Source organism: Hypanus sabinus, chromosome 12 (genome assembly GCF_030144855.1).
Source record: "Hypanus sabinus isolate sHypSab1 chromosome 12, sHypSab1.hap1, whole genome shotgun sequence".
NCBI classification, from domain to species: domain Eukaryota; kingdom Metazoa; phylum Chordata; class Chondrichthyes; order Myliobatiformes; family Dasyatidae; genus Hypanus; species Hypanus sabinus.
Genome location: NC_082717.1, coordinates 1,545,598 through 1,557,485, shown reverse-complemented (window position 1 = coordinate 1,557,485; position 11,888 = coordinate 1,545,598).

Here is an 11,888-nt window from a genome sequence, read left to right as displayed (position 1 = left end):
GATACAATAGGGTCTTTTAAGAGACTTTTGGATGGAAGGCTCCTGGGTAGGTACATGGAGCTTAGAAAAATAGAGGATATGGGTAACCCTGGGTAATTTCTAAAGTAAGGACATGTTCAGCACAGCATCGTGAGCCAAAGGGCCTGTATTGTGATGTAGGTTTTCTGTGTTTCTGTGTTTCTCTGTATATATTTTTACTCCTCATTTGGTGTGGAGGATGTAAGAAATAAAGTCAATTTAATTCAATTCAATTCAATTGACCAGTGAATCTGACATCAGTGGTGGGCAATTTGATGGAGAAGATCTAAGAGGCAGGATTTATGAACATTTGGAGACAAATAATCTGATTAGGAATAGTCAGCATGGCTTTGTCAAGGGCAGGTCCTGCCTTGTGAGCCTGACTGAATTATTTGAGGATATACCTAAACACATTGATGAAGGTAGAGCGGTGGATGCAGTGTTTATGGATTTCAGCAAGGCATTTGATATGACTCCCATGCAAGGTTCCTTCAGAAAGTAATGATGCATGGGATCCAAGGAGACCTTTGCTTTGTGGATCCAGAACTGGCTTGCCCGCAAAAGGCAAGGAGTGGTTGTAGACGGGTCATATTCTGCATAGAGGTCAGTGACCAGTGGTGTGCCTCAGGGATCTTTTCTGGGACCCATGCTCTTCATGATTTTTTTAAAAAGATCTGGATGAAGAAGTACAAACATAGAAGGCTAGGATAGTAAGTTCACTGATGACGCAAAGGTTGGGGTGTTGTGGATAGTGTAAACTCTCAGAGTTTACAATGGGACATTGATAAGATGCAAAACTGGACTGAGAAGCAGCAGATGGGGTTCAACCCAGATGTGTGAAGTGGTTCATTTTGGTAGGTCCAAATTGAAGACAGAATATAATATTAATGTTAAGACTCTTGGCAGGGTGGAAGATCAGAGGACTCTTGGGGTCCGAGTCCATAGGACACTCAAAGCTGTTCTGCAGGTTGACAGTGCTGTTAAGAAGGCGTACGGTGTGTTGGTATTCATCAACCATGTGACTGAGTTCAAGAGCTGGGAGGTAATGTTACAGCTATATAAGAACTTGGTCAGACCCCACGTGGAGTGCTGTGTTCTGTTCTGGTCACCTCACCACAGGACTGATGAGGAAACTATAGAAAGGGTGCAGAGGAGATTTACAAGGATGTTGTCTGATTGGAGAGTGTGGCTTTTGAGAATAGCTTGAGTGAACTTGGCCTTTTCTCCTTGGAACAACAGAGAATAAGAGGAGACATGATCAAGTTGTACAAGGTGATCAGGCATTGATCACGTGGAGAGTCAGATGCTTTTTCCCAGGGCTGAAATGGCTAACACAAGTGTTAAGGTGCTTGCAAACGGGTCCCGAGGGGATGTCAGGGGTGTGTTTTTCACACAGAGTGGTTGGTGCGTGGAATGCACTGCTGGCGGTGGTGGTGGAAGCGAATGCAATAGGGTCTTTTAAGAGACTCTTAGATAGCTACGTGGAGCTTAGAAAAACAGAGAGCGACGCACTGGGGAAATTCTAGGCAGTTTCCAGACTAGGTTCCATTGTCGGCACAACATTGTTGGCCAAGCACTTGTCATAAGCTGCAAATTTCTGTGTTCGATGTTCTGTGTAGAACAAATAACAAGTTTGAAGATAACAATTCATCAGTTAATAACACATCGGGGTGATTAATAAGATTGTGGCCAAAGCTAAAAGGAGATGAGTTATTAACTTCAAATTTTCTGCATAAACACTTGTACAATGTCCTGGGTATGTTACTCAAAATGGCCTCTTTGGTTTGTTACAAGTAGGAATGTTTCTTTGTCGGATAAGTGTTTCTCTAGCCGTTGTTTCACTTTAGAGTGGCTGATATGGTAATTGTATTCATTTGTTAATCAATGGGGAATGTCATTGTGTCTTGTGATGCTGGGAACTTGGGGGAGGGGTTTTCGCGGGTTTTTGGGGGAGAGGCCGAAGAAGAGACTGAAGAAGGTGGACGTGTGCTGGACTGCTCGTAAGACCACCGGGATGGTCCCAGGTGCGACGGCCGGATGGGTCGATTGGTTCGTTGATTGAGCTCCAACGAGTGCACTAAACAGACTGAACTTTGATAAGTGGCGCCTTTTGTTTTTTTTCCTTGTGTATATATATTGTATTGCTTACTACTCTTTTTAATTTTAGTAAACTCTTTAAAGTGTATTTCATAACGGTATTTGTTGTGGATTTGATACTGTTGGCGGGCTCGAGGCGTAAACTCAATTCTCACAGCACCTGCATGTACAGGAGGTGGGTTGGAGAGTGGCTGGATCCCCTTTTTTCCCCTAGACATATACCAGCCTGTTGGGTAAGGGTTACACACTCTAAGAGCCGAGCAGCACGTGCATTTAACGAGAGCTGGATAACTCATCTCCATCTACCTTATGGTAAAAGAACTTCTCAAACACACCTGCTGTGAACACTCTCTGGAAGTCCACGACCGCTGGACCACCATGAAGCTAAGAGACACAAAGCACAGAGCAGGACAAACTACCGTGAAGATCGGAGACACGAAGCACAGAGCAAGACAAACCACAGTGAAGATCACAGACACGAAGCACAAAACAGGACAAACCAAGGTGAAGCTCACGGACAAGAAGCACAGAGCAGGACAAACCACCCTGAAGATCACAGACATAAAGGACAGAGCAGGACAAACCACCGTGAAGCTCAGAGACACGAAGCACAGAGAAGGACAAACCACCATGAAGATCGGAGGCACGAAGCACAGAGCAGGACAAACCACCGTGAAGCTCAGAGACAAGGAGCACAGAAAAGGACAAACCACCGTTAAGATCACAGACGTGAAGCACAGAAAAGGACAAACCACCCAGAAGATCACAGACACGAAGCACAGAGCAGGACAAACGACCGTGAAGATCACAGACACGAACACAGAGCAGGACAAACCACCGTGAAGATCACGGACACGAAGCACAGAGCAGGACAAACCACCGTGAAGATCACAGACACGAACACAGAGCAGGACAAACCAGAGTGAAAATCACAGACACGAAGCACAGAACAGGACAAAGCACCATGAAGATCACAGACACGAAGCACAGAGTAGGACAAACCAACGTGAAGCTCACAGACATGAAGCACGGAGCAGGACAAACCACAGTGAAGATCACAGACACGAAGCACAGAGAAGGAGAAACCACGGTGAAGCTCAGAGACACGAAGCACAGAGCAGGACAAACAACCGTGAAGATCACAGACACGAACACAGAGCAGGACAAACAACCGTGAAGATCACAGACACGAAGCACAGAGTAGGACAAATGACCGTGAAGAGCACGGACGCAAAGCACAGAGTAGGACAAACCACCGTGAAAATCACAGACATGAAGCACAGAGTAGGAGAAACCACCGTGAAGATCTCAGACACGAAGCACAGAGCTGGACAAACCACGGTGAAGCTCAGAGACACGAAGCACAGAGCTGGACAAACCACGGTGAAGCTCAGAGACACGAAGCACAGAGCTGGACAAATCACCGAGAAGCACAGAGACACGAAGCACAGATAAGGACTAACCTCCGTGAAGTTCACAGACATGAAGCACAGAGCAGGACAAACCACAGTGAAACTCACAGACACGAAGCAAGAGCAGGATAAAACACCGTGAAAATCACAGACACGAAGCACAGAGCAGGACAAATGACATTGAAGATCACAGACACGAACACTGATCAGGACAAACCACAGTGAAGATCACAGACATGAAGCACAGAGCAGGACAAACCACCGTGAAGATCGGAGGCACGAAAAACAGAGCAGGACAAACCACCGTGAAGATCACATACACAAAACACAGAGCAGGACAAACCACGGTGAAGCTCACGGACACGAAGCACAGAAAAGGACAAACCATGGTGAAGATCACAGACACGAAGCACGGAGCAGGACAAACCACCGTGAAGATCACAGACACGAAGCACAGAGCAGGACAAACCACCGAGAAGATCACAGACACGAAGCACAGAGCAGGACAAATTACCCTGAAGATCCCAGACATAAAGCACTGATCAGGACAAACCACCGAGAAGATCACAGACATGAATCACAAAGCAGGATGAACCACCCTGAAGATCACAGACATTAAGCACAGAATAGGACAAACCACCGTGAAGCACAGAGACATGAAGAACAGAGCAGAAAAAACCACCCTGAAGATCACAGACATGAAGCATAGAGCAGGACAAACCACGGTGAAGATCACGGACACGAAGAACAAAGTAGGACAAACCACCGAGAAGATCAGAGACACGAAGCACAGATAAGGACTAACCACCGTGAAAATCAGAGACACAAAGCACAGAGCAGGATAAACCACGGTGAAGATCACAGACACGAAGCACAGAGCAGGACAAACCACCGTGAAAATCACAGACACGAAGCACAGAGTAGTTGAAACCACCATGAAGATCACAGACACGAAGCACAGAGCAGGACAAACCACCGTGAAAATCACAGACACGAAGCACAGAGTAGTTGAAACCACCGTGAAGATCACAGACACGAAGCACAGAGCAGGACAAACCACAGTGAAGATCACAGACACGAAGCACAGAGCAGGACAAACCACGGTGAAGATCACAGACACGAAGCACAGATCAGGACAAACCACCGTGAAAATCACAGACACGAAGCACAGAGTAGTTGAAACCACCGTGAAGATCACAGACACGAAGCACAGAGCAGGACAAACCACAGTGAAGATCACAGACACGAAGCACAGAGCAGGACAAACCACGGTGAAGATCACAGACACGAAGCACAGATCAGGACAAACCACCATGAAAATCACAGACACGAAGCACAGAGTAGTTGAAACCACCGTGAAGATCACAGACACGAAGCACAGAGCAGGACAAACCACAGTGAAGATCACAGACACGAAGCACAGAGCAGGACAAACCACGGTGAAGATCACAGACACGAAGCACAGATCAGGACAAACCACACTGGAGATTTCAGACATAAAGCACAAAGCAGGACAAACCACCGTGAAGCTCAGAGACACGAAGCACAGAGCATGACAAACCAGAGTGAAAATCACAGACACGAAGCACAGAACAGGACAAAGCACCGTGAAGATAACAGACACGAAGCACAGAGCTGGACAAACCACCGAGAAGCACAGAGACACGAAGCACAGATAAGGACTAACCTCCGTGAAGTTCACAGACATGAAGCACAGAGCAGGACAAACCACAGTGAAACTCACAGACACGAAGCAAGAGCAGGATAAAACACCGTGAAAATCACAGACATGAAGCACGGAACAGGACAAAGCACCGTGAAGATCACAGACACGAAGCACAGAGCAGGACAAACCACTGTGAAGATCACAGACACGAACACAGAGCTGGACAAACCACAGTGAAGCTCAGAGACACGAAGCACAGAGCAGGACAAACCAACGTGAAGCTCACAGACATGAAGCACGGAGCAGGAGAAACGACCATGAAGATCAGAGACACGAAGCACAGAGCAGGACAAACCACAGTGAAGATCACAGACATGAAGCACAGAGCAGGAGAAACGACCATGAAGATCAGAGACACGAAGCATAGAGCAGGACAAACCACGGTATAGATTACAGACATGAAGCACAGTGCAGGACAAACCACCCTGAAGATCACAGACATAAAGCACAGAGCAGGACAAACCAAGCTGAAGCTCAGAGACACGAAGCACAAAGCAGGACAAACCACGCTGAAGATCACAGACATAAAGCACAGAGCAGGACAATCCACCGTGAAGCTCACGGACAAGAAGCAAGATCAGGATAAACCACCGTGAAAATCACAGAAAGGAAACACAGTGCAGTTGAAACCACCGTGAAGATCATAGACACGAAGTACACAGCAGGACAAACTACCGTGAAAATCATAGGCACGAAGCACAGAGAAGGAGAAACCACGGTGAAGCTCAGAGACACGAAGCACAGAGCAGGACAAACGACCGTGATGATCACAGACACGAACACAGAGCAGGACAAACCACGGTGAAGATCACAGACACGAAGCACAGAACAGGACAAACCACCGTGATGATCACAGACACGAACACAGAGCAGGACAAACCACGGTGAAGATCACAGACACGAAGCACAGAGCAGGACAAACCACTGTGATGATCACAGACACGAACACAGAGCAGGACAAACCACGGTGAAGATCACAGACACGAAGCACGGAGCAGGACAAACCACAGTGAAGCTCAGAGACACGAACCACAGAGCAGGACAAACCACAGTGAAGATCACAGACACGAAGCACAGAGCAGGACAAACCACAGTGAAGATCACAGACACAATGCACAAAGCAGGACAAACTACCGTGTAAATCACAGACACAAAGCACAGAATAGGACAAAGAACTGTGAAGATCACAGACACGAAGAACAGAGCAGGACAAACCAAGGTGAAGCTCAGAGACATGAAGCACAGAGCAGGACAAACCACCCTGAACATCCCAGACATAAAGCACAGAGCAGGACAAACCACAGTGAAGAACACAGACATGAATCACAAATCAGGATGAACCACCCTGAAGATCACAGACATTAAGCACAGAGTAGGACAAACCACCGTGAAGTACAGAGACATGAAGAACAGAGCAGAAAAAACCACCCTGAAGATCACAGACATGAAGCACAGAGCAGGACAAACCACGGTGAAGATCACGGACACGAAGAACAGAGCAGGACAAACCACCGAGAAGATCAGAGACACGAAGCACAGAGCAGGACAAACCACCGTGAAAATCACAGAAACGAAGCGCAGAGCAGTTCAAACCACAGTGAAGAACACAGACACGAACACAGAGCAGGACAAACCACCGAGAAGATCACAGACACGAACACAGAGCAGGACAAACCACCGAGAAGATCACAGACACGAAGCACTGAGCAGGACAAATGACCTTGAAGATCACAGACACGAACACTGATCAGGACAAACCAACGTGAAGCTCACAGACATGGAGCACAGAGCAGGACAAACTACCGAGAAGATCACAGACATGAAGCACAGAGCAGGAGAAACCACGGTGAAGCTCAGAGACACGAAGCACAGAGCAGGACAAACCACCGTGATGATCACAGACACGAACACAGAGCAGGACAAACCACGGTGAAGATCACAGACACGAAGCACAGAGTTGGACAAACGACCGTGAAGATCACAGACACGAAGCACAGAGCAGGAAAAACCACAGTGAAGCTCAGAGACACGAAGCACAGAGCAGGACAAACCACGGTGAAGATCACAGACACGAACACAGAGCAGGACAAACCACCGAGAAGATCACAGACACGAAGCACAGAGCAGGACAAATGACCTTGAAGATCACAGACACGAACACTGATCAGGACAAACCAACGTGAAGCTCACAGACATGGAGCACAGAGCAGGACAAACCACAGTGAAGATCACAGACACGATGCACAAAGCAGGACAAACTACCGTGTAAATCACAGACACGAAGCACAGAATAGGACAAAGAACTGTGAAGATCACAGACATGAAGAACAGAGCAGGACAAACCAAGGTGAAGCTCAGAGACACGAAGCACAGAGCAGGACAAACCACAGTGAAGAACACAGACATGAATCACAAAGCAGGATGAACCACCCTGAAGATCACAGACATTAAGCACAGGGTAGGACAAACCACCGTGAAGTACAGAGACATGAAGAACAGAGCAGAAAAAACCACCCTGAAGATCACGGACACGAAGAACAGAGCAGGACAAACCACCGAGAAGATCAGAGACACAAAGCACAGAGCAGGACAAACCACCGAGAAGATCACAGACATGAAGCACAGAGCAGGAGAAACGACCATGAAGATCAGAGACACGAAGCATAGAGCAGGACAATCCACGGTATAGATTACAGACATGAAGCACAGTGCAGGACAAACCACCCTGAAGATCACAGACATAAAGCACAGAGCAGGACAAACCAAGCTGAAGCTCAGAGACACGAAGCACAAAGCAGGACAAACCACGCTGAAGATCACAGACATAAAGCACAGAGCAGGACAATCCACCGTGAAGCTCACGGACAAGAAGCAAGATCAGGATAAACCACCGTGAAAATCACAGAAAGGAAACACAGTGCAGTTGAAACCACCGTGAAGATCATAGACACGAAGTACACAGCAGGACAAACTACAGTGAAAATCATAGGCACGAAGCACAGAGAAGGAGAAACCACGGTGAAGCTCAGAGACACGAAGCACAGAGCAGGACAAACGACCGTGATGATCACAGACACGAACACAGAGCAGGACAAACCACGGTGAAGATCACAGACACGAAGCACAGAACAGGACAAACCACCGTGATGATCACAGACACGAACACAGAGCAGGACAAACCACGGTGAAGATCACAGACACGAAGCACAGAGCAGGACAAACCACCGTGATGATCACAGACACGAACACAGAGCAGGACAAACCACGGTGAAGATCACAGACACGAAGCACGGAGCAGGACAAACCACAGTGAAGCTCAGAGACACGAACCGCAGAGCAGGACAAACCACAGTGAAGATCACAGACACAATGCACAAAGCAGGACAAACTACCGTGTAAATCACAGACACAAAGCACAGAATAGGACAAAGAACTGTGAAGATCACAGACACGAAGAACAGAGCAGGACAAACCAAGGTGAAGCTCAGAGACATGAAGCACAGAGCAGAACAAACCACCCTGAACATCCCAGACATAAAGCACAGAGCAGGACAAACCACAGTGAAGAACACAGACATGAATCACAAATCAGGATGAACCACCCTGAAGATCACAGACATTAAGCACAGAGTAGGACAAACCACCGTGAAGTACAGAGACATGAAGAACAGAGCAGAAAAAACCACAGTGAAGCTCACAGAGACGAAGTACACAGCAGGACAAACCACCGTGAAGCTCACAGACACGAAGCACAGAGCAGGACAAACCACCGTGAAGATCACTGACATTAAGTACAGAGCAAGACAAACCACAGTGATGATCACAGACACGAAGCAGAGATCAGGACAAACCTCCGTGAAGATCACAGACACGAAGCACAGAGCAGGACAAACCACTGTGAAGCTCACAGACACGAAGCACAGAGCAGGACAAACCACCGTGAAGATCACTGACATTAAGTACAGAGCAGGACAAACCACCGTGAAGATCACAGACACGAAGCACAGAGCAGGACAAACCACTGTGAAGATCACAGACACGAAGCACAGAGCAGGACAGACCACCGTGACGCTCACTGACTTAGAGCACAGAGCAAGTGGATCAGTTCCAGTTCTATGGAGTCAAGATTGAATGTTGTGGGTGAGTGAGTGAAATCAGCCCAATCCTCGCCTCTGGTCCCGACACCCTGCCTTTCCAGTCTATCTGGTCCTGTTTTTAAATTATCCGTATACCGGGTCATTCCTCACTCTCGGACCTGGGGCCAGACGTGCTATTATGCTCTGGGACTAGACCTCACTGCCCTGCCCTTATGTGTTGTCAACCTCTCCTTTTCAGCCCAGTACTTAGAGTGACCCAAACTCAGACCCGGTTTAGGTGGACAGGCATCAAACTCCTCCGCCTCGACTCTTCTTGAAACCATTTGCTCCAACTTCATCTCCGACAGTGACACCAGCTCCATTTCCAACATCGCCTTGAACTCCTTATACTCCAACTTTGCAATGTGGCTGCACAGCTGGTCCTTCGAGCCAGCTTCACCTTCACTCACCTCTTTATTATCTGGGGTGATAGTTTCTCCAACATTACCTCAGAAAAGGCGCTATTAATGTTCTTCTTGCCTTTTGACCACCAGTCTGCTGTCACCCAGTAACGCCATCTTAAACTAGAATTTCATTCTACACTTTTCCTATGCATGTAGCTGTCTTTTAAATGTTGTCATTGTACATGCCACCTCTGGCAGCTCATTCTATATACACACCGCCCACTATGTCAAAGAGTTGCCCTTCATGCTCCGATTAAATCTCGCCTCTCACCTTAATTCTGTGCCCTCTAGTTCTTGATTCCCCAATCCTGGAAAGAGAATGAGTGTAGAGGTTAGCTAAGCAATAAATCTGCCCCCTCAATGACTATCCGTGCCATTTGTGTCGAGTTGGGGAAGGGTATTATAAATTAACACTCTCATTGAGGATGGAGAGGGAAGGCTGAACTGATAGTCTGGAGGAGGTCATGCCAGGAAGTAAGATGTAACAGAGATATTACGATCGAGAGAATATTTGCAATAAGACTATCAGACATAGGAATAGAATTAGGCCATTCAGCCCATCAAGTCTACTCCTCTATTCAATAATGGCTGATTTACTGTCCCTTTCTTTCACAACCACGGACTCTGCTGTGGGACTACGTGCCTGCTCAGGCAGTTTGTGCAACAGATTTGGCAATTGTGAGTATGCACATTTCAGCTAATTACAGTTTCATTATTTAACTCCTTTGTTTCCATTGTCATTTTATAAACATAGAAACATAGAAAACCTGCAGCACTATACAGGCCCTTCGGCCCACAAATTTGTGCCGAACAAGTCGCTACCGTAGAAATTACCAGGGTTACCCATAGCCCTCTATTTTACTAAGCTCCATGTACCTATCCAAAAGTCTCTTAAAAGACCCCATCGTATCCACCTCCACCACCGTTGCCAGCAGCCCATTCCACGCACTCACCACTCTCTGAGTAAAAAACTTACCCCTGACATCTCCTCTGTACCTACTCCCCAGCACCTTAAACCTGTGCCCTCTTGTGGCAACCATTTCCGCCCTGGGAAAAAGCCTCTGACTATCCACACAATCAATGCTTCTCATCATCTTGTACACCTCTATCAGGTCACCTCTCACCCTCCATCGCTCCAGGGAGAAAAAGTCTGAGTTCACTCAACCTATTCTCATAGGGCATGCTCCCCAATCCAGGTACAATCCTTGTAAATCTCCTCTGCACCCTTTCTGTGGTTTCTACATCCTTCCTGTAGTGAGGCGACCAGAACTGAGCACAGTACTCCAAGTGGAGTCTGACCAGGGTCCCATATAGCTGTAACATTACCTCTCAGCTCTTAAACTCAGTCCCACGATTGATGAATGCATCATACGCCTTCTTAACCACAGAGTCAACCTGTGCAGTAGCTTTGAGTGTCCTATGGATTTGGACCCAAGATCCCTCTGATCCTCCACACTGCCAAGAGTCTTACCATTAATACTATATTCTGCCATCATGTTTGACCTACCAAAATGAACCACTTCACACATTTTGTCAAGACTTGATTAAAAGCATTGCAGGGTTCTCCTGCATACCCTCGTCCTTGTCCAAGAAAGAGGAATACCATTTTAACTTGCAGTGTAAAGGATTTAGAATTGAGTTGTTGCTTCCAGCCACAGTGTTGACGTTTCATAGAACATAGAACATAGAACATAGAATAGTACAGCTCATTACAGGCCGTTCAGCCCACAATGTTGTGCTGACCCTCAAACCCTACCTCCCATATAATCCCTCACCTTAAATTTCTCCATATACCTGTCTAGTAGTCTCTTAAACTTCACTAGTGTATCTGTTTCCACCACTGACTCAGGCAGTGCATTCCACGCACCAACCACTCTCTGAGTGAAAAACCTTCCTCTAATATCCCCCTTGAACTTCCCTCCCCTTACCTTAAAGCCATGTCCTCTTGTATTGAGCAGTGGTGCCCTGGGGAAAAGGCACTGGCTGTCCACTCTATCTATTCCTCTTAATATCTTGTATACCTCTATCATGTCTCCTCTTATCCTCCTTCTCTCCAAAGAATAAAGCCCCAGCTCTCTTAATCTCTGATCATAAT